The 24,404-nt window shown below is 38.6% G+C and overlaps 1 long non-coding RNA gene across 1 annotated transcript in view; it reads left to right on the top strand.

The window, feature by feature from the left end:
• Window positions 1-3,372: 3,372 nt before the first annotated feature.
• LOC122464998 overlaps window positions 3,373-24,404 on the top strand; it is a 44,083-nt gene continuing 23,051 nt past the window's right edge. The window contains exon 1 of the long non-coding RNA XR_006289490.1: window positions 3,373-3,588. This is a non-coding gene — a long non-coding RNA (uncharacterized LOC122464998). The remainder of the gene's footprint in view (window positions 3,589-24,404) is intronic.

The following is a 24,404-nucleotide window of genomic DNA, read 5'->3' as shown; positions in this document are numbered from 1 at the left end:
TGTTGGTAGTTCAAATTATTTTGATCACATGTAGTTACATGTGATTTACAAAGATAAATTATGACATTTATTTTACCTTAATTTTATGGTAATGTGTTTCTGTGTAGGTCAGTGCTCCAAGTCACTCACTGGAATATTTTTTTTATATTAACAGTAGTACTGATGCCGCATACTTCTTCTATGAGGAACCCCCCTTTTAAAAGAAAAGGCCTCCTGGGTATATACCAGAGATGGATTCCAATCGGAAGGAGCAATTTATAATGGTTTTTAAATTGTCATTATTCAATAAGTTGTTTTTCCATGATTTGAGCAAACTTTATGCATTCATTTCAAGTATGTTGTTGCTGTATTCAGCCAAACGGAACTGGTAATATTGGACATGAGATTTTTTTTCCCCATGTGCTTTGTTATAGATTTTCTTATCATTTCTAAATCACCATTACAGGATAGCTTTCTGAGTGGAGTAATTGAACTTTAAATCACAGAAATGAAAACCACTTCATATCTACATCTATATCTATATATATGAATAAAATGTCAGAAGTGACCTGAAGTATCACCCAAAACTCAATCAAAACTTCTGTCTGGTTTGAATTCTAAAATGTCTGGATAAAGAAGATATTGGGCATCCATATTCTTATATCTGCATAAGCCTGGACCATCCATTTTAGGCTAAAATTTACAATTGTTTAAATTTACTCCTATATGTTTTTAACATGAGAAAATGAATCATGAACTAGAAGTTAATTAAAACTCTTAATATACTAAAAGGAAAAAAAAGACTCCCACTGTCATGGTATATGGACCCATGGTACATCTTAAACAAGAGGCCATTACTAAAGGGAACAATTACAACCAAAGACTTCCATATTGCTTGAATTCCAGGTTTGGGCTCCTTTTTGTTTACCAAGGGCCACATCCTGTCATGAGAACAGTCATACTGGGTCAGACCAATGGTCCATCCAGCCCAGCATCCTGTCTTCCAACTGTGGCTAATACCAGATGCTTTTCAGAAGGAATGAAACAGAATATGACAATTATTGAGTGATCCATTCCCTGTCATCCAGTTCCAGCATCCGGTGGTCAGAGACTAGGTATACCCAGAGCATGGGGTTGTATCCCTCACCATCCTGGCTAATAACCATTGATGGACCTATCCTCCATGAACTTCTCTAATTCTTATGGGCCCAACCTAGAAGGCATGGTCTTTTTGCTCAAACTGTAGTGGGTCTAAGTTTTAGCTATGGAGGTCCCTCAGTTCAATTGCCAGCTACAACCCAGACTCATAGAGACTTTACTTTTGTTCCTTCTTAAACCTAAACCATTGTTTTATCCACACATTGAGACCCTGCAGTTCTCCCTATCTATCTGGCCCTGGGTGTGGAACTGTTGTCTCTATTGTTTTGGTTTGGGTCATAAACTGAAGCACCAAATTATCACAAGATATGTTGTGTTGTCATAATCCCATGCCTAAACCATGTAAAAGTGGACATCTTTGACTAAGTTCTGATATCATGAGATTTCAAACCTGATGAAAGATAGAGGTCTGGGTTCAAATTTCTTTACCCCAGCTTGGCCACATGACAGTGCTTAGGCAGCACAATGGGGCCACATAACTGCCAGCTCTCCCCTGGTTAGTATTCCTTCAGCATGGGAGTGGGTAGGAAGAGGAGATGGCTGCAGAGCACTGGGCCTTGGCAATCTCTAGCTGGGACACAGCCCCTTTATGCTATCTCTCTGCTCGCCCCAATATAGATGTAAACAGCCTCACAGTGTTCTAGTCTATGCCATCTCACTATGGCAATCCATCTGAGTCCCACAATGGAAATGTTCACTATTTAGAGTGGTATTCACAATAACCTTAAGGGTATTCAGCTCTGCAAGCTACTACTGCAGTGTTTGATCAGACTTATGCAGATGTTCTCTACCCCCTTGTGATCTCTATGGGATGGCTGAGTAGACCTCACTGGCCCCCCTCAAAAATTAATCACACTCCGTGAAAGTGATAACAGGGTAAATTGCTCAGTTTTGATCCTGAGACTTTTCATCCAGCAGTTCCTGATCCATTATTCATGGACAAAAATGACCCTGTTAACAGATGGCTATTGACATCCTACTTGCTTTATGTTGGCACACCTCAAGTTCAGAGGGATAAACCAATGGGGATGGCTGGTGCCTTCAGGTATTAATTATGGCTTTTCTTTAGGGTTACAGATAGTGGATCCTGCAGTGAATATGTGAATTTGCAGGCATGGTTTCAACCACTAGACATAATAGTGTGTGATCAGCCAAAAATAAGGCTTATAATTAGAATACAATACCATGGAAGCTTTGTGATATTGATTTTATCTTTCTCTTTGTTACCCTGCTGTAAAAATCAGGTTGTGTTATTACTATATATATAGTATACTATATATATATATATATATATATATATATATATATATATATGCCAAGTGCTATGGTTTATGTCTGAGTGATAGCTAATTGTAGATCTTTGGACACTGTCACTAGTGATTGTAATGACCTCTTTAAATAATGAAGAGGAATAACAACAACAAAATAGAAAACTCCTATTTCAAAGTAATAAAGGAAATATACCTCTCAATGATTTGTTTAAGAAAAACCCATTCTTATATATTAAGTAACTAGCCCTTTGGGGGTGGCCCTCTTCATCTCTAGAGTTAATAGCTTTGTCACATTGCTTTGAGGAGATAAAAAATAGAACTCAGTTCACAATACAGGAGAAGCCCTTATGCAACATTTTTGAAATAACACTTATTCCATGAAAATGCAGAAGTAAAGATCATCCGTGCACATTATATTCAGACATCTAAAGAAAAGTAAAAATACCCCTCATTTTCTGATGAAAGCCAAATTGGTTGATAACCTCAGGTAATTAAACTTAATATCAAACAGGGGAAAGAGAACTATAAAATAAAATCATTGACTGCAGGCCAGAACTACTGAGGCCTGAAGATTGCAATTTAGCTAATAATTCAAATAGCAAGGTTGGACTAAGGGGAAATTAGTAATGGCTGTCCACCCACCATCCCTCAGCTATTATCACAGCTGGGTGTTCTGGTCAGTGAATGATATGAAATCTACATAACAGCAGCCTCATTCCTGTAGCACACAGTGGTACAAGGCAAAGAGTACAGCTTAGGTGATTCTCATCTGGATCCTGATTTCCTTCAGCTATTTCATTTTACCCTCCAACAGAGCTAAGTTCTTTAGTAATACAGGCAAGCACACCATGAACACCTTAGGTGGTGCAAGGGTAGAGAAAATTACTTCAGAACTAAAGCCACCTGCTGCTAACAATAAAAGCCAAGGTGCCTGTGTAAAAGAGAGATGTCCTTACTCCTTCAAACTACTTGACTTCATTGTTTTATTCATGCAATTGTTCAGAGAATTTCTTCCTTTGCTATTTGAACGTGTCTTTGAGCAGCATCTTACTGGCAACTATTAACAATTATAGTTAGCACTGGAGCATCAGGAAAATCTTTCCATGAGTTCCAGGAGTGAAATTCTGGCTTTAGTGGTGAAACTTCCATTGACTTTAATGGGACCAGGATTGCTGACCAGGTACTTTAATTCCATAAATCACATAGATAAAAGATCATCTACTTTTAATCAAAGAACTACATGATTTTCTTCTGAAACAGGTAATGCAAGCTACTTGTATCATTAATTTTGTATTCAGAGCAGAATGATGACAGGGAGCTATCTCTATAAGGGTAATCATGTTCTTAACTGACAGAAGTCTCCCACCAGTTGCTGCACATTACAACATATTATCTGACCTGCCCAGGCTCATGCTTTGTTGAGACACTTTTAAAAATACTCAGCAGCATAAAACTAAGATACTTCCGCTTCTAAGTACTACTTGCTACCTCTTCTGTCACACAATAGTGTTTTTCAACAATGACACTTGAGCTGCTTTGTTCCTAAATTTCTGTTTGAAAATTACACTGTACCCTCTTAATCTGTTTTTTTTCAGAGAGCCTGTTTATAACAAATTGAGTTAGAGCTTAAGAGAAACCTATGGAATGTGCAATATCATTTTTAAACTGATGCTGTTTCCTTGTATCATGCTTATTTTCAAAATCATTACTTTTTTTTTTTTAAGAGTATGGAAATGTTTTCTCTTTCTTCTTTGTGCCCCACTAATGATATACAAAAAAAAATCACAAGTCTTCAGGGGCAATGTGTCTCCAAGACTTCCTAGGATTTGGAATCTGTAGTACTTGTTGACTCATCCCACATCTGTTTCAGGCTTGAGAAATATCAATCTTGTCCTTTTGAAAATCCTTGACAAAGCATGACAAATAGGTTCCTTTTCATCTTTCTAGAAAGCAGGGTCCTTTAGACTCCAGGCAGAGAGGACTACATTCTCCTTTTTGCTGTACAGAACCTGGCAACCATCTGGAGGAATGTAATACAAGCAGCTCCAGTGTTGAAAGCCACATTACAAAACCACAAGAAGGGAAGGAGCTGAATATTTTCTGGTATTAGTAGAGGCAGCTACAAGGACCCCATATCCCTTTTGTGAGGGTGATGGTGCTCCACTAGGTGGTAGTACTGATTTTTTTTTTTTTTTTTTTTTTTTTTTTTTTTAAGAATCTTCATGAAAGGAGAAGTAAAATATTTTTGCAAATTTGAGCTCATTTTAGCTACACACACACCTATACAAGAAGAACAGGAGTATTTGTGACACCTTAGAGACTAACAAATTTATCTGGGAATAAGCTTTCGTGGGCTACAGCCCACTTCACTGGATGCATAGAATGGAACATATAGTGAGAAGATATTTAGTTTCAATGAAGTCACACAAATGAGGTTCATTCTTGTCAGTTGCCAGCTTGTGCAGGTCAAGGAGTGACTGGTTCACATTCTTTTCCAGGTGCAAGGTACACACCATTGCTGTCAACCCATTCTCCCAGTCATCACGATCTCACACACACAGAGAATATGAAAAAGTGGAGTAAGAGGCTAATTAATTAAGATGGCAGTTTTGCAACAAAAAAGCTTCAAAAACAGACTCCAAGGAGAAACTGCTGAGCTTGAATTAATATGCAAACTAGATACCATTAACTTGGGTTTGAATAGAGACTGGGAGTGGCTGGGTCATTACACATATTGAATCTATTTCCCTAAGTTAAGTATCCTCACACCTTCTTGTCAACTGTCTAAATGGGCCATCTTGATTATCTACAAAAGTTTTTTTCTCCTGCTGATAATAGCTCATCTTAATTAATTAGCCTCTTACTCCATTTTGTGTGTGTGTGTGTGTGTATAATCTTCTTACTATGTGTTCCATTCTATGCATCCGATGAAGTGGGCTGTAGCCCACGAAAGCTTATGCCTAGATAAATTTGTTAGTCTCTAAGGTGCCACAAGTACTCCTGTTCCTTTTGCGGATACAGACTAACATGGCTGCTACTCTGACACCTATACAAGATTAACGTTGGGGACAGAGCAGCTGTTTGTCAGGGAAGCATTTCAGGAAGTGAAAGTAAAAATGAAAAAAATAGATTCTCATTTTGAAGGACAGGTAGCTATAAATATCTAAATGTCAAGATGAGAATGCTGTTATTGTTATTTACATTACCGTAGCACCTGTTGATCCTCAACTGAGATCACAACCCTGTTGTGCTGGCACTGAACAAAGACATGTCAAAAAACTGCCCTGGCCTCAAAGAGCTTACAGTCTAAATAGACAGGACAGACGAAGGGTGGGAGAATGGAAGCATTACTACCCTCCTTTTACTCTATCACAGAGGGATGTAATGGCTTTCCCACAGAAAGTTTATGACAGAGCCAGAAATTTAATTCAGGTCTTTTGAGTTCCAGTCCAGTACCTTAACCTCAAGACCACCCTATCTCTGGATTAAAAAGGGAACTAGATAAATTCATTGAGGATCAGTCTATCAATGGCTATTAGCCAAGATGGGAAAGGATGTAACCCATGCTTGGGGTAATCCTAAACCTCTGACAGCCAGAAGACACGAGGTGAAGACAGGGATGGATCTCTCCAAAATTTCCCTGTTCTGTACTCTCTTCCTGAAGCTCTGGTATGGGCCACTGTCTAAGACAGGATACTGGGCTAGATGGACCATTGGTCTGACCTGTTATGGCAGATCTTTGTTTTCTCCAGTGCACCCGTAGAGACTATCCTTCTCGACCAATTGACAAAGCACATCTCACCACCACCAATACAACCACCTGAAGTTCAGGTAGCAAGAACTTCTACATGTTGCAACAACTAATGCAATTTGTCATTATCCTGACAGTTAATAGCTGAGGTCACACAAGCAGAGGCTTAAATGGTGTGTGTGTGTAAATATATATATATATACACACATATGATACATAATCACAATTTTTAAAAAGTTCAGAAAAAGTTGTCATGGTTTATTTGGAGATATCTCACACTTTGCCTAAATCTCCAGGGCTTGCTGACATCCCTGACACTTTGTGAATGAGGCCTTTTTTATTTTCCCTTCATTTGTTTAGTTCTTTACCCAATTGATTTTCTGTGCTAATACACTAAAGGTCTGAAGAAGGCAGAGCCTCAGGTGTGACAGATGAAATAAGTTGCTCTTAGTCATTGCTTTTATCTTCCATGTCTAATGTGTTGGTTACAGCTGTGCAGTTTAACAGCAAAATCAATACATCATTTGCTGCAGGTACCTGAAAGAATTTGGAAGCCTGCTGGTATTTTAACTATTAGGTTTCCTCTGAAAGACTTTTCCCCCCCCTCCCCGAAATCAATTGTTGCAGAAACACAGGTGTGAGTGTGTGTGTGAGAGAGAGAGAGAAAGAGAAAGAAAGAACCTTTTACTAGTCAGCTAATTGGCTAAGTTACTGGTGGTTTGTCACTGGAAACATCCATTCATGTGGTTGAAATATCACAAATAAAAATACCGTCCAGGGCATATATAGTGTCACATTTTTGTAAAGCTGTACATGTAAAATACAAGCCACAAATAGGAAATTGCTTGCATGACAGTTATAGTGAATGAGCAAAACTGATGTTTTGTTTGTTCATGCAGTCAGCTGGCTTGTGCATGCAGCTGCATATTTTGCACTAAAGGTTACTGTTTCTATACATATGCATAATTTGCAGGCATCTGCTTTTGGAATTGTGGCCTTTTGAAGCTATAAATGGAGTAAAGGCAGAAAAGGCCACTAAAATACAGTTCAGTTAAATTAAAAAGCAAAGTGACAAATTGGTTATTCAACCTAGTATTATGTCAATTTAACCCACTCCCATGTAGCTAGGATATTTTACAATATTTTTATTCTCATCACTTTAGTATGTTTTACTGTATCCGAACCTTGAATTTGCCATGGTAATGCAGTGTTATAGCTTGGTGATTTTTTCTGACTAACGTAATTGTTTCTGTGATCCCTCACACAACTGTATTTATTGCCATTTGTTAAGGAAAAGCTCAGGCACAAAAATTGTTCTCTAAGTAACATGATTACATTATTATTGATTGATTGTATAGTTTGCTGTAAGTGTGCTCAATGCTGTACAATGAGAGATCTGTGCCAAACAAATAACAGGTTCCCAGCCCCAAAAGCCTGTGTGTAATAGTACAGTCCTACATGGTGCTGAATGATTCCAGGGAGATACTGAGCACCTTTACCTTCCATCAGTTTCACCCACTGACAACTCAGATGATGCTCAGCAGCACCTGCCCCGATGAGGCTCAATTCGCACGTTGCTCGCACGTTGAATAACACTATGATGAGTGAATTTTGAGGACTTAAAAAATGCTACTGCATTTTGAGGACTTAAAAATTATTCTTCTGAATTGTATCATCTCCAGATAAGCACTCAATGCCCTAACAACATATTACTAATGTAATGAGGCTGATTATAATTAGGGTTGACCAAACTAGTGTGGATAAAATAAGAACTGACCTGAACCTTTCCCCTAATATTAAAAATGAAGCTGAGCCAGACACTTTTTCTGTTTTAGAACTGTTCAGTGCTTCCCACTGATTTTCATGGGTTTTTTTTTTCCATTTCTGTACTTTCCTGGTTCTGTCTAGGAGTGGGAAAACCAAATACTGTAAGAAGAAACTGTTCTAGCCCAGGTCAGATCATTACCACTATTTATATTCATGTAGCACACAATGTTCTTAGCATCATCCAAACATATATGAAGATATGTTACCCACCCTGAACATATAATTTTTTTAAAAGGTAGTGGAGCTCTTATGGAAATGTCTGTTCTCCCCCATACGTATATCCAATTTGCAGACTCAAGAGGCTTGATAAAGCAGAATTTTTAAGGCTTTAATAATTTGTTATTTGAACTGAGCTTCTGAATTTTGCTTATCGCTAATTACGATGACTGACGTTTTGCAATAATGTGGCACCTGTTCTATAGGTACATATCCTCAGCCTCAGGACAATTTATAGCAGCTGAGGATTTGCCCAGAGATTTTAAAGTCAAAATGAACGATTATGATTTAGTCTGACCTGCTAATTAATACAGGCCATAGAATTTCACTAACTGATTCCTGCATCAAGCTCATAACACCAGGCTGAGCTACAGTTTGTCTTTTAGAAAGACATCCACTGCCAGTTTCGTTGTCAGTCATTTCTTTACTGTTATTTAAATTTAATGGGGTTTACAGTTGAACCCTTTTTATTTTGTTTAATCAAAGTCTATCGGACAAAAAAACATTGCAACCAGCTGGAATTGTGCATTTCCTTCTGCCAAGGTTGGCAAAACTCCCCAGCATACCATACTGAGCCAGATGCTTCCCTCTATGAAGGTGGAACAAATGAGTGAGGGGAAAAAGCACCAAAGAACCCACTCTTCCAGCTGGGGAGCAGAGTGTCATCTTTGTAGCATGCTTTTCCCAGTCCCATGGAAACTCCTTTACATGAAAACAATGTGGTTGAGGCTCACTGGGCATTGGGAAAATGGCTGGCTAAGATGGGGTAGAGTTGGGTAGCAGCTACTCTACAAAGAATGGTTTCAGAGTAACAGCCGTGTTAGTCTGTATTCGCAAAAAGAAAAGGAGTACTTGTGGCACCTTAGAGACTAACCAATTTATTTGAGCATGAGCTTTCGTGAGCTACAGCTCACTTCATCGAATGCAACTGTATCTCACGAAAGCTTATGCTCAAATAAATTGGTTAGTCTCTAAGGTGCCACAAGTACTCCTTTTCTTTCTACAAAGAATATTTCTGTAGTACCTTAGTGGATTTCCATTGTGCTCTTTGTTGTTGTAGCTTAACCTGCAGTTAAGAGTGTGATCTTGGTAGAGTAGCCAATAGCAGCAGCATGACACCTGACTGAGTAGTGCTGTCAAGAGTAAAGGGAAGGTAGGAACTAGAGGGTTTCTCTGAGATGTGCAGGGACAGAACAAAATTTCCCCTGACCTCCTCAGGCATTGTCTCAGTACAAAGCCTGGCTGCTCTTCCTCTGCAAACTCCTTCACTTAAGGAGAAAATAGAGCAGCAAGTCAACAGTCCTACAGAGATATTTCAGAGAAGTAGTCTTTTCTCTCCTGCAGAGTTACTGTAGGAGGAAAGGATGTGGCACTTAGCAAGTGTTAATAAGCTCAACTTTTTGAAACTTCATTTCAATTGCCCAGTGTTAAAACCAGATCAAACTGCATTTTTTTTTTCCATTTTCCACAGTTCCAGAGACACGGTTACTTTAAAATATATATTGTTAAACATTTTCATAGGGAAACCTTCCTTTGTTTAGAGTTATGAGAGGGGATCATCAATAAGATGACAGCAGAAGCGGCAATTGGGATACTGAAAAGGCAAGGGCACAGGATTTGAATGGAAAACAAATCCATTTTTTACTTAAAATTCACTGATAACTTACTGGCAATGAGTTGGCAGGGCAGGTACCTTGTGTTTATAAAGGGTTTTTAATTTCACAGCAGATGAAGTAACATGGATTGGAGAAAGCCAGCCAAACATACAATGCTACAGACATGGTGGTTAACTTAAAGTATTTCAGTGCTGACTATTCATTAAGTCCCTGAATTAGCAATTCCTCCCTATTCAGCAAACAACTTAAGCACACACTTAAATCCTTTGCTGAAATGGAGCCTAATCTGTGCCACTGGAGTCATGCAACTCAGCTGCAAATATGTAAAAGATAAAAAAACATTTTAACTGAGGCAGATGACTTAAGCTGGCAATGCCAAACTGAGCATTTGTCTGGCTCTACCAATTAAAGTTCCCCTTTCATATTTCCAGTAATCTAAAATTAATTTAATCTGTCTATTCTGATGTTTTATCCTTGTTCCGTAAGCAACAGCATTGTTTTTTTTTTTTATGCACTTTGTGCATTTTTAATTCTAAGCATGATTTTTTTTTTCAATTTTATTTTTAAAATGGTGCTGTTGGTCAAGAAATGTCTTCTGCTGAGGTCTCTGATTTGTCTTTCTCTGAAAACACAAAAAGAAAAAGAGTACTTGTGGCACCATAGAGACTAACAAATTTATTTGAGCATAAGCTTTCATGAGCTACAGCTCCGATGAAGTGAGCTGTAGCTCATGAAGGCTTATGCTCAAATAAATTGGTTAGTCTCTAAGGTGCCACAAGTACTCCTTTTCTTTTTGCGAATACAGACTAACATGGCTGTTACTCTGAAATCTGAAAACACACATACTCATGCCTACATCCCACTCTAACATATGCATCCAATGTCCAAGGGACAACTAAGAAAAACTGGCAACACACGTTTTTATCACTTGCAAGAAAAATCTGAAAAAAACCTATAACAGGAACTTGCCTTGGTAATTGTTGTAAAATTAATGTAAAGAACAAGCTGCTTGGGACCCTGGTCAAACCTTCATCCCTACTACTGTTTGGGCAGAACTCTTTCATACTTTAAAAAGCAAAACAAAAAGAACCACCTGCCTGTACAAGTGAACCCAGCTTAAAACTAGTTTCCCCTACATTCTTTAAACTACCTTGGTGGTTTTGTCACAGATTTTATTTTTTTACTAGAGCTGAGTAAATAATGGAAACATTTCTCCACAAATACTTATTAAAATATGAAAGAATTTTTATTTGGTCATAATTGAGACGTCTTTAAACACTTGGATGTTGACAGAAAGCGAACACAATCTTCACTAATTCAAAGAAGCGGGGAAGCTAATTTTAAGCTTAAAAATGTGCCAAAAGCAAATGTCAAATTGTCCATTTGATTGTAGTACACTCACTTCATGCTGTGCTGCTTTGTTAGATGAGTCATCCAATAAGGGAAGAGAAACAATACCAGAGAAATCTTGTAGCTAACCAACGCAGTGCACGTTGAGAACTGTGACTATTTACTCCACATGATTTTGCAACAGCAAAGCCCTTTTCTTTTTTTTTTTAAACCTTTCTAAAAAGGCTGATCTAGCACAAAATGTAATAAATTTGATATAAGTGCTTTTTAAGAAGAAAAGCAAAACAAAAAAAGCCTCCCTTCAGTTGTAGACTTTCCCTTTCAGACCAAAGTATTCTTTTTACTCACTCTCAATCCACTAGTGGCTTCCCAGGGAGAGCTGACATCACCAGGTTTCAAAAATCAGATGTTTAGTTTTCTGTACTTTAAAGAAGTTTCAGTTAAGTTACAGTTACAAATTTGCACAGCAGGTGTGTTGTTTCACCTTGAGGCAAGCTCTTGCCATCCAACAGTCCAGCCCTCTGTCCAAAGTACCAAGATCAGATATTTAGAAAAATATAGACAGAGAAAGAACTAAAATGTCTCAACATCAAACAATCCTCTTGGGTCAAATCCTGTGCTGTGTTTCACTCCAGCAAGTCCATAAATCTACCTGAGGGAAGGATTCAGTCCATAATGTTCAAGCCTTTCAGTTGATATCAGTTAAACTGATGTGTTTCAGGTGTCCACACTTTAGCAGAAAAAGCCAAAAGTTATTGAATTGGGTCATTCAGAAATACTTCAGGTATGCAGCCTATCAGAAACTAAAAATAAAAGTGTACTTGGGGTAAAATCATGGCTCCATTGAAGTCAAAGGAGCTATGCCCTTGGTTTCTAAAAATACCAAGACACCTTTGATGATTTTTTTTTCTCATAGACCCATCATCAGACAGAATGAAATTTGAATTCCATATGTACTATTTGAAGCAACAAAATGCAGAAAATTAGCTTTTGGTTAGCTTCATAATATTCATTGTGGGCACTTTCAATATGTTTTATATCAATACCAAATAAAATAAACACTCTTTCCCCATGTAACAATTTCCCAGCTATACCAAAAGAGGGAAGGAGACACGTGATATGGATTTAATCAGGCCACAACTTTATTATTAGATGTCAGGGACTACCCAGCAGATATACGTGTACAGTGTCGGTATTTCTTAAAGACTTACATTTTGTGGGTTTTCCCTTTTGCTCCCTTCCTATCCCCTTCCTTTTTTCCCCTCTTCACTTTTTTCTCTGCTTCCCCCCCATCCGCCACATGTTTCTACTAAAGCAAGAGACAGAAACAAGAAAGAGGGGAGGAAGAATGGAATTTTTTTTTTTTCATTTTTGTAAAAAAAAAAATTGTTTTTTCACCCCAAATAATGTATTTGGAAGATGTAAAAAAAGGTTTTTTTTAAAAAAATCAACTAACTAGCTCTACTCCAATTACTATTATAACTTTGCAGTCAAGCTATTGCCAACACCCCAGATAATATCACCATTTCATGTAATATTTAAACAATCTTAGTGTTTAAGTTGTCTTACAAATGCTTGTTTTTCAAAAGTTATTTAAAATAGTTAACTATTAGCAAACTAATGTATGCACTAAAGCCAGAAATTGAAGTGATGGGTTGAGGTGAGTAGGTGTCCTGTGGAATGAGACTTCTGGGTTGGACTAGGTCATACTAAATCTTAATTTAATCCTCAGGCCAGACCACTTTTCAGATATAATTTACCTCTTCACAGAGACATATGTAAACTAAGGTCACTCATTCTTTCCATATTTGCCCTTAAATTGTCACATTTGGCCTATTTTCTGTTCTATATAGGTTCTTATGCCACCCTTAACACCATAGTATCTGCTCAACTTCTTCCAGCTGAGCACGGCATTTTCTAATCATTTATGTAATTTACTACGTTCTACTTGCTTTTGATCTTCCCCCTCCCTTTTATTCCATTTTTTCTTTCCATTATCTACCATTTCCTTTTCTGTCAGTTCCTCCCTTTATCCCCTTCCTTTCCTTGTGTTATCTTTGCATTAATTTAAACCTTTTCCTTTTTCAGTCTCCCTCTCTTTTCTCTTCCTCACCAGCTTTCCCTCCTTTCTAAGTATCTTAACCTCTTGCTCCTGTCTCAGACTGTTACTTCTCTTTTCTAAGCAATCCTCTAAGCTTTTGATCCTTCTCCTGCCTAGACACAGGGAGATGGGGCTTTGTCCACACTAGGCTAAGGCCTTCCCACAATGCAGACCATTGTTTAGGGAAACAGGGAAAGATGAAATTCTGCTGTAGTCATGTCTTAGTAAGGTGCAAGCCAAATACAGGTGGCAACAGAGGTCTACTCAGTGGAGGCAACTGGGTGTCTGCCTGCTCTTGCTTGTGGGGGGGAGACTCAGAAGCACTTTATAGACCAGCATGTGGAATCAATTGTTCAGAGTCAAGGAAAGATCATGAAGGTAATCAAGTCCCTTCAAAACTTTGGGCTAGATTCTCTGGCTATTGGTACAAAGTAGTCATTGTCCTTTCAGAAACATCCAGCAGAGAATTGTCCTGCCAAAAGGAAATTCCTTGCTGATGCATTGGCACGACATCCAGGACCAAATGTCCTGTATGCTTCAAATGCCAAAACCTCAGTATTATACTATTGTTATTATTTTTAACGCTTGTTTCTTTCTTGCTTCGTTTTATTTCACTGGGCAAAATTTCTGAATTTTACCTCATTACATTTTAGTGGGGGAACTGAGACTCTATTGCCAAACAGTTTGTCTAAACCTACTTTCAGCAACTTCGGAAGCCATTTTATATCCTTTTGCAAAATGTAATATGAAAATTAATGATGGAGAAACATTCCTCTGTTTTCAGAATGTTTGTTGGTAAGAGAGTAGATGGTGTCATGTGGGAGATTCATTAGTGGCTATACATAGCAATGCTGCATGTACTACAAGAAAAACAGGAGGATGTGCAATATGATACTGCTGCCCACTGTAGACTGGTTTTTCAGGGGCTTGCTAGTAGTTTGACCAGTTCAATTTAAATAATAAAGCGTGGAAAATTATTGAAGGGATAGCTTGCATTTATCAGTAAGACAACCGAATATTAGAACAACAGTACTGCAGTTACAGCAGTAAATTGTCTCCTTCTACCCCCTACTACATTCACGCCTATTAAATCAATGCCCCTGGTTATATCGTGTTGATACTCTGGCTATCATTATGTTTAAAAATCCTAGAATAAAACACGTATTTTGCTTTTTTTCCTCAAGTTTCTATCTTGCTGATGTGTGGGGAAAAAAATAAGTACAAAATCTGTGCTAAACTAAGATTATACTTCCTTCACTTTTAACACAAAAAATCAATAAAAAAGCAAGCAACCAACAAAACGAACCAAAACAAAAAGTAAACCCTCCCCAAATAGGCAGCACCTAGTGAGTAATAACTTTATTTCTGTATAGCTCAGGGGGGTTTCAAAGAGAGTGTGAAAAGTCCATTATTATCAGCCAGGAAAAAAAGAATGAGTGCTAAGAAGAAAGAAGCATATTTCCTACTGGGATTTCTCTCAGACTACATGATTTGCATGAAGGGCGCCACATCAAACGGTTTGGGTGCCCTTTTTCAAATATTAATGTGAAGCTTGTTTTAAGTTCTCTCTTGACTTTGTGCCACCTTGAATCAAAGGAAGTTAAAAGTAGGACTTGGGAGGAAAAAACAGTTTTTCCAACTGTTTCAGCACTTAATAAAAATCTTTCTGTATTTGATCAGTTCTGCCTCAAACTTTTAGTATTTTGACAAATAGGCACATTTTAATAGCCTGAACATTTTTTATCATAATCCTTTTGCAATTCACTATTCGGTGGTGTTTTAAAAACATCCCACAGTGGGTGATGAAGTGGGGGAAGTTCCATTACTGACCCAGTAGGAGTACTTATGCTCACAGTTTAGCAATTAAATCATCTTCCCACCAAACCCCCAAAGCTGCATTTTTTTAAAAAATAAAATTTGAATTACACTCTTAAAGGCAACCCCTAAAAGAATCCCAGGCATTTAAATCATTTCAACACATGCACAAAATAAGGTGAAATTGAGATTGGGGATGATTCCCTGTGTAGCCCCCCTACACCAAAGAAGGCAAAAATGGCCCAGCAGAAATGACAGGGAAAAAATACATTACTGGCCAGCAAACTGGATGCCCAGGAACTCCTTTTGGAAATATATGATCATATATATATATGTTATATTCATGGTGTACCCACAAAGAAGTTTTATTTTTATTTCTTAGACTTCAGAATGACAACACAGAAGAACCCAGATCCAGAGAGAGATAAAATAGGCTGTATCCTAAATCCAGTGTGGCACAGCTCACCCTACCTTACTATAGGCTACCATTTTACTGCTGCAAAACTCAGATCACACATTTCCCTACAGAGCCCCCAAGCCTGCAAGCAGAATCAGGAAAAACCCCTGACTATTTAAACTGACAGCTTACAAGTTCAATAGTTTTCAGTCCACCACAGTGTGTGTGTGTGTGTGTGTGTTGTATGTGCGCGCACATACAATAGTATTAGGAATTGAACCTAAAATTATGGAAATAGGTTTTGGAGGAATGTCTGCAGTCAATTATCTGCAGAACAAAACTAGATAGCTTCAGCAAAATGAAAACTAAATGCAAAATAAAAGTGGTGATTAAGAAAATAGAGCTGTAATAAACCTGAGAGTTAAAGTCTTTCCAGAAGACCTTGGGAAAAGTAACTGCATTGCTCTGTTGCAGAATTTAGTAAAGGAATTCTTAAATCCCAGTTGAAGTAATAGCTGAGAGGACACAATGCTCTGTGCCCAATACCAAAACTAGGCCATACGTTCAGAGAGATTGTAGTATTTTCATCAGAAAGAACTTGAAATGCTGTAGAAAAATAAAATAAATTATTTACTTATTTCATAAGATACTGATCTTCTAAGGGTACCTCTTTTTGGACTTATGCCACTACTGTATTGGAGACTAGTGGAGCTTATTTCTTGTCCACTATAGAAATAGCAAAGTCTTTGTCATTTTGTTTTCATTCTTTTTTAGTTTGTTTGTTTTTAAATGAAATTTAACTGAGATGTTGATGCAAAAAAATTTTTTTTTGTGTGAATCAGTTAGAAATGTCTTGTGGGAAAACTGGAATTTTTTTATTTGAAACATTTTGCATGACATTTTTTTTGTTTGAAATTTATCATAGGAAAATGTTTTGACCAACTTTAGTTATGACAGTAAGAAGTTAAGAAAATAAAATAAATATCATAAAAACTGTATACACACCTGGGTTTTCTCACACAGGAAATGATCTGGTCCTTAATAACTGCGGATGTAGCACAGGGGTGGGTAAACTTTTTGGCCTGAGGGGTTCCGAAACTGTATGGAGGGCTGGGTAGGGAAGGCTATGCCTCCCCAAACAGCCTGGTCTCCGCCCCCTCCCACTTCCTGCCCTCTGACTGCCCCGCTCAGAACCCCTGACCCATCCAACCCCCCCCCACCCCCGCTCCTTGTTCCCTGAACGCCTCCTCCCAGGACCCCCCACCCCAACCCCCCCGCCCCGGGACCCCACCCTCTATCCAAACCCCCCTGCTCCCTGTCCCCTGACTGTACCATAGAAATTACGGATGGAAAAGACTGACTAAGTCATCTTTTCTGCCAGGGAAGTGTTGGTTCATAATGCAAGAAATCAGTACAACTGAGTAATGTAGTCTGAGAAATGGACACAAGGAACTTTTACCCCTCAAAGGTACATGGAGTATGTATGTGCTGTAATAATAAGCAAATACTGAGTGCAGTATACTTGGAAATAAAATATATTTTAAAGCACCGAAGAAAGCATTACATTTTTATGGGGTATTTTTCAAGTAGTGTTTCCTAACAGCACAATAGAATCACTTTTGTCTTTTCTACAATTATTTGTAAAATTGAAATAAAAGAAAAAAATAACATCCCACAGATAACCTCCTTAACCTTTTTGGTCTACTATTTTTTTGTACATCACGTGAAAAGCAGAGAAGTTTATGGGCTAAATGTGCTATTCAGGTACTGTAAAATCTATTTTCTTCTCAGTGCAGGTCCCATTAATGTTAATTCGAGTTATGTGTTCTCTCTCTCCTATGCCTCTCTATTCTATGTGGAACATAGGGCCTATACCACTGCCTTCCATCTTTGCCCATCTCCTGATGCAGTCTTAGCTTTTTCCCATATCATTTTGATACCTTTCAATTCTGGTTCCATTGTGCATTTCCATGTTTTCCTTAGTCTAACCTTGTCACCTCTTGCTCTTAGGGGTTCCTGTTCAAGACTTGTCTTATGTTATTCAGGTCTTTTCTCCATGTATATCCTAGCCAGCTCTATTTTTCTGGCCATCTGATACTGTTTAAGGCAGCTGTTTATGAAAACTTGGAGTTTAGATAAGAGGGTCTTCATAAGTCTTCCAGTTTCAGCGCCATATAGTAAGACTAACTTTACAATGGTGTTAAATATTCAAAATTTAGTTTAGAGAGCAAGATTTCTGTTTCTCTCGATTGGCTTTAGAGTTACAAAAGCATGTCTGGCTTTTGCCATTCTGGCTTTAATATCTTCCTCTGGTCCACCTGTTGTACTTATGCTGTCAAGATATGTGAAATATCAGGCCTTTTTTTTTTTTTTCCAGAGACGCAAGCACGGTGAGGTAATATCTTTTACCGGACCAACTTCTGTTGGTGAGAGAGACATCGAGCTGTCACAGATTTCTTCTTCTAAAAAAGAATTAACCAAATTCTGAAGAAGAGCTCTCTGTGTAAGATCAAAAGTTTGTCTCTTTCGCCAACAGAAGTTGATCCAATAAAAGATATTACCTTACCCTCCTTGTCTCTCTAATATCCCAGAACTGACATGGCTACAACAACAGCATACAACAATGGAAGACCTCTTCTATGTCAGTCCCAGAAAGCGTTATTGGCATTTCTTCTTGTGTGTTGAGCCTCATGTCTTTAGTTTTCTCAGGGATTATTTTCAACCCCATTGATCTGTGCATAGGGCTGCAGATCATTTGTTTTCATTTGCATGACTCTATGCTATGTGATAGCTAGCTGATGTCATATGCAAAGTCAAGGTCCTCTAAATTCTGTGTGAAAGTCCATTGTACGCCCCTTGGTTTTGTGGTCTTTCTCATTACTCAATCCACTACCAGTAAAAAGATCATGGTTACATCAGACATCCTTGTCTGATGCCTGGAGTAGCCTTGAATAGCTTACTAGGTTTGTTGGTATGTATTATTTGGCATGTCATATTTTCATAGAAGCTGAGGGATTACATAGTGGTATAACAACTTCCATAAAACTGTTCTATCAAAGGCTTTTGGGAAATTTATAAACTTCATATAAAGCAGTGACTGCCATTCAATCGACAATTTTATGATGATATGTAAGGTTACTATTTGATCAATGCATGATTTTGTTATCTAAACCCTGCCTGTTCTTGTTGCAACCTTGAATCTGCTGCTTTCTTTATTCTGTCTAGAATAATTGCATATGAGTTATATGCACATAATGAAAAATCCTTCTCACAAGAAAATCTGAGGAGGGATATCGTTACAAATTCTCTTCTTCTTGTTTGCTACTTTAGATCTGGATGTTATGGATCTGGTTTTGAGAGAGTTTTGAGCATCAAAAGTAGTGTAGTTTGGATTCAGGTTACTATTTTTATCTGAAGTTCTTCCACCCCAAGCAAATACCAGGGTTGTGCAAGCTTTTATCCTGTCACTGAAAGCAGTATGATGTATAAATCCTCTATTTTCATTTTGAATTAGATAATTTTATTCAAAGTAATCCATCTGGTTTTATTATTACGAGTAAATCAGTAAAGCTTGTCTCTGTCAGTAAAGCTTGTTCAAAAAGAACTAGATAAATTCATGGAGAATAGGTCCTTCAATGGCTATTAGCCAGGATGGGCAGGAATGGTGTCCCTAGCCTCTGTTTGCCAGAAGCTGGGAATGGGCAACAGGGGATGGATCACTTGATGATTACCTGTTCTGTTAATTCCCTCTGAGGCACCTGGCCTTGACCATTGTCGGAAGACAGGTTACTGGACTAGATGGACCTTTGGTCTGACCCAGTATGGCTGTTCTTATGTCACCAACAGAATAAAAGGTATTACCTCACCCATCTTGTCTCAGTAAATCTGTATTATTCTACTTATAGAGGCCCAAGATTCTTAGTCTATATTTTATTTTTAATATTCTTGGAATGTTTTGGTTTAAATGTTTTATGGTCTCCATCCATGCCTATGATAGCTTCATAACTTGTATACTAGAGAAGAACATGCAGTTCATTCAACTATAGAAGCCTATGGGAAGAATATTGCATCAGAGGGATTGAACTAAGGTAGGGACTTTTTGTTTCTCTTGCATATTCTGCTATATTGAGATTCCAAATCCATATTCAGCCACTTTACCATATCTTATCATGAAAAGGGAAGGCCCTGCACAGTTCCAACTCGGTTTCATTGCTTCCCTTTCTACAGATTTCTTCTTCCAACAGAATTCCAGATGTTGATCTAGCACATTTCACAGAAGGAAGTTTGCTCTTCCAACTTCCATTTATCTGACAGTGCACACTAGGAATCAATATTCATCTGAAGCTAATATAGTGATTAAATGTCCCTTTTCTTTCTTTTTGTTTAATTTTCCTTTATATTGTCTGCTTGTTACCTTGATTTAGAGCTAGCTTCAAACAAAGATAAACAGAGTAATGGGATCATTGTGGTGGCACATTACAGCCTATTCATCTTCAGATTACATGTTTTCCACAGTTTAATCAAGCTTTAATATTCAATCACCTGGATATTTATGGATTGTGTTTAACCTCAAGACAATGAACCATCGCAGTGTAGGCTAATAGGCTGCATCTACTTTTGGGGAGAGATTTGCAGTGTAAACACAGACGTTTTATATAGTAATGTAATGTAAGAATCTGGTTCAGTGTAAGTGATAGTAGGCTGTGGCAAATGGAATTAACCAAATTCTTTTAATTTGAAACATTAGTATTTTTAGAGTAGACCTAGCCAGATTAGGCATTTGGTTTTGAAGCCATAATTTCCTTTATTAGCATCTAAGATTTCATTTGTAAAATGTAGTTGTCTTAAAAGGTCAGTATACAGTATATTAAATGAAAGGTACTGAACAGCCTTGTTTTACAAAAAATCAGGGTAATCTGATGTACAATGTATTAGAACACTCATCAAGTGTTGGCTCTTGTACTTGCAGGCTGAAACTCATGTCACCTGTAAGATGGGGAAAACTGCTTCAGGTAAAATGCATAAGAGCTCCCTTACTGATCTGAACCAGAAACAAAACTTTAAATGTTTCAGACAAAACATGAAATATTCAAATGCCTCCACTGAATAAATATCTGCATGTGCATACATACGGCATATACACATGCAGTTCTTTTCCCATCTCTATAGACTAAACTGACAGCTTTTCTTCCAAACAGACAATTCTTTCTATACCTAATACTTTTCACTTCTCTCCCAATATTTAGATTCTCAGACCCTTTACTTTTACTAAAATCCTGAGTGCCGTGGTGTCAGCATTGGCTTTAATCTGCTTCGCCTCTTGTATCTACCTTGAGTGCATGCTGTGAAGTGAAGCCGGGGAATCTGCATTCTGTGACTGGACCTAGGGTTCTACTACTTGGGGTAATGGTAGGAAAAAAGCTCTAAATAAAGCTCTAAATAAGTCTAGAAACTGGAAAAATAGCTTTGAATCTCTGAATCCTAGAGGTTTAAGAATCACCATGTAGAATCACTATGAACTCAGATTTATTCCTGTGTGATTAAAATAGTCCATCTATTGTTAAATACACCACTCAAATCGTTTAATAATTTCAAGTATTTTAAGAGTCTTTTAATGACAATAGTCCAGTTTCTCATAGGCTATGTTGGCAGTTAATGGACCTGTATTGCAGCACCCCTTCAACTCAAAATGAGTTACAAATAGTCCATTATATGCTAGAAAAACATCAACAGTATAACCCTTTTGTGAGATGCTTAATGGCAGCAAAAAGCCACACATTCAAATAACTAGAAGTCATCTCTTAAAACTAACAAACATCACTGACTCAAGCCCTCACCCAGAATCTCTGGGACAATTAAACACCTTACATGGGTGCCCTTGAGAGGCAATACTTCTGCACTCACAAGCCCTGAGTCTGCATATGAAACAAGGAGAATTTCACTCGGAGAAAAGGGAGCACAGCAACCATCTAACTATTTGAATGATAAATAACCCCCCCACTGTAATTTTGGTAGTAGTCTGTTAATTCAGTTCACCTTCAGTTGGTATGACTGTCCAATAGGCTTCAGTGAAGAGCCTTCTCTGTGTTGAGTCTTGTTAAGAAGCATCCTTTCCTAGTCTTCTTTCAAAGAGTCATTCCAGTGGCACAGGATCCTCTGGTGAAGAAAGCCTATAGCAGATGGAACCCTCTGGCAGAGTGTTCAAACCCCACATCAGGGAAGAAGGGTTTAAATAGAAGCTTTGGGCTCAGGCAGTCTTGCTCTGTCACACTTGCAAGTCCTATCAGTTTTTGAGGAGGAGCCTTAAAAAGGGAGAAGTTCAGTTCAAAAGGCCCCAGCCTGGAGAGGTGGACACACCTCTTAACTGTAGCTTCCAGAAAGCAGCACAGCAGACAGCAAACTTTCTTCAGTTGCCTGTGAGCACAGAGCAGTAGAACAGGTGACTGGAGGCTACTGGAAAGAAACTGGTGCTGCTCTTTATTTCTGTAAATTTAATTTCCTTTCCTTTGTTGCCTTGAGAACTGGAACAAGAAAACTGGATTCCCCTACAGCCTCACCAGGAAGTCTAGTGGGAAGACACCAAACATAAGGGGCCAGAAAGGTTACTTAGCCTGATCCAGGGCTGTTGACCTTGTCTGAGGTCTGGGGACTACCCTACACCAAACCCTGGTGTGCCCTAAAAGGGGTCAGATCAAAGGTGACCCAGCAAAAGGGCAGAATCTTAAGGCACAAAGACTGTGTGGACCTGGTTGGCAGGACTACAGAAAAAAAATGCAATGTTTCATCTAGACACAAGGCAGTGCACTACCTGGTGAGTCACTTTGCACAGATCCTTGAACAGAATTCTAGCCACTGGGCATGCACTCCTAGACACAAAGTAGCTCTCTCCTCTTTCAGTGCAGTTCCACTACCCAACCAATTCTGAATTTGTGTACAGCTATAAATATTCTTAAAGTGCCATAGGAGGAATTCTGAGTAGAAAGCTTGTGCAAATGAACCTCTCTCCATAGCCATACTCAATAGTTCTGGAACAATATTTTATAGCAGGGGTGTTGATAATGGAAATCATAGAAATCATGTATTTGGTGTTGTTGCTACTACTTCAAGCCAGCACCCCCAGCACTCCTAGTTCCAGCACCACTGGCTGTACTTCCCTATTCATCAACATATGGGAGCATAGAACTAATTTCCCTATAGAGCTTCTGTCCATCTGGAATTCTGGGTAAACTGTACAGATAGATGGATAATAGAATTCCCATTCCATGAGAAATTCCAGAATTTCAAAACATGTTTCGTTCCATTTCAAAATGAAAAAGGACATTTTGAAATGTTCTCAGCAATGCAAATCCCACCAAAATTGTTTTGGAATAAGTCTAAATGAAATGTCATTTTGTCTTTTCTAAACATTTCTCTGAGCTGTCTGGAAGACGGGGAGCTGGGGCTGGAGGGGCTTCTAGGATGCCCCAGGGACAGACGCTCTGGAAACCATGAGAGCCCAAGTGTCCCAGGAGGGGTAAGGTTGGGAGCCTGGCATCCCAAGCAGCCTGCCAAGTGAAGTGCTGAGGAGCCAGGAAGGCAAGTTGGCAGAACCCTGTCTGGCTTCTATTGAAATTTCATCTAAATTGAGATCTAGAGTTGGCATTTTCCTATGAAAAAAACATTCAGCTGGAAAATTTCTGGCCAGTTCTAGTTCATAGACTCACAGATATTAAGGTCAGAAGGGACCATTATGATCATCTAGTCTGACCTCCTACACAATGCAGGCCACAGAATGTCACCCACCCACTCCTGCAATAAACCTCTCACCTATGTCTGAGCTACTGAAGTCCTCAAATCATGGTTTAAAGACTTCAAGGTGCAGAGAATCCTCCAGCAAGTGACCCTTACCCCATGCTACAGAGGAAGGCAAAAAAACCCCAGGGCCTCTTCCAATCTGCCCTGGAGGAAAATTCCTTCCCAACCTCAAATATGGCGATCAGCTGAACCCTGAACATATGGGCAAGATTCACCAGCCAGATACCCAGGAAAGAATTCTCTGTAGTAACTCAGATCCCACCCCATCTAACATCCCATCACAGGCCATTGGGCCTATTTACCATGAATAGTTAAAGTTCAATTAATTGCCAAAATCATGTTATCCCATCATACCATCTCCTCCATAAACTTATCAAGTTTAATCTTGAAGCCAGGTAGGCCTTTTGCCCACACTGCTTCCTTTGGAAGGCTATTCCAGAACTTCACTCCTCTAATGGTTAGAAACCTTTGTCTAATTTCAAGTCTAAACTTCCCGATGGCCAGTTTATATCCATTTGTTCTTGTGTCCGCATTGGTACTGAGCTTAAATAATTCCTCTCCCTCTCTGGTATTTATCCCTCTGATATATTTATAGAGAGCAATCACATCTCCCCTCAACCTTCTTTTGGCTAGACTAAACAAGCCAAGCTCCTTGAGTCTCCTGTCATCAGACAGGTTTTCTATTCCTCGGATCATCCTAGTAGCCCTTCTCTGTACTTGTTCCAGTTTGAATTAATCCTTCTTAAACGTGGGAGACCAGAACTGCACACAATATTCCAGATGACGTCTCACCAGTGCCTTGTATAACCGTACTAACATTTCCTTATCTCTACTGGAAATACCTCTCCTGATGCATCCCAAGACCGCGTTAGCTTTTTTCACGGCCATATCACATTGGCGGCTCATAGTCATCCTGTGGTCAACCAATACTCCAAGGTCTTTCTCCTCCTCCATTACTTCTAATTGATGTGTCCCCAGCTTCTAACAAAAATTCTTGTTATTAATCCCTAAATGCATGACCTTGCACTTCTCAATATAAAATTTCATATTATTACTCCAGTTTACAAGGTCATCCAGATCCTCCTGTATGATATCCCAGTCCTTCTCTAAACTGGCAATACCTCCCAGA

This window comes from Chelonia mydas, chromosome 3 (assembly GCF_015237465.2).
Source record: "Chelonia mydas isolate rCheMyd1 chromosome 3, rCheMyd1.pri.v2, whole genome shotgun sequence".
NCBI classification, from domain to species: Eukaryota; Metazoa; Chordata; order Testudines; family Cheloniidae; genus Chelonia; species Chelonia mydas.
The sequence above is the reverse complement of the archived record's forward strand: the minus strand, read 5'-3'. Positions and strand labels throughout refer to the sequence as shown.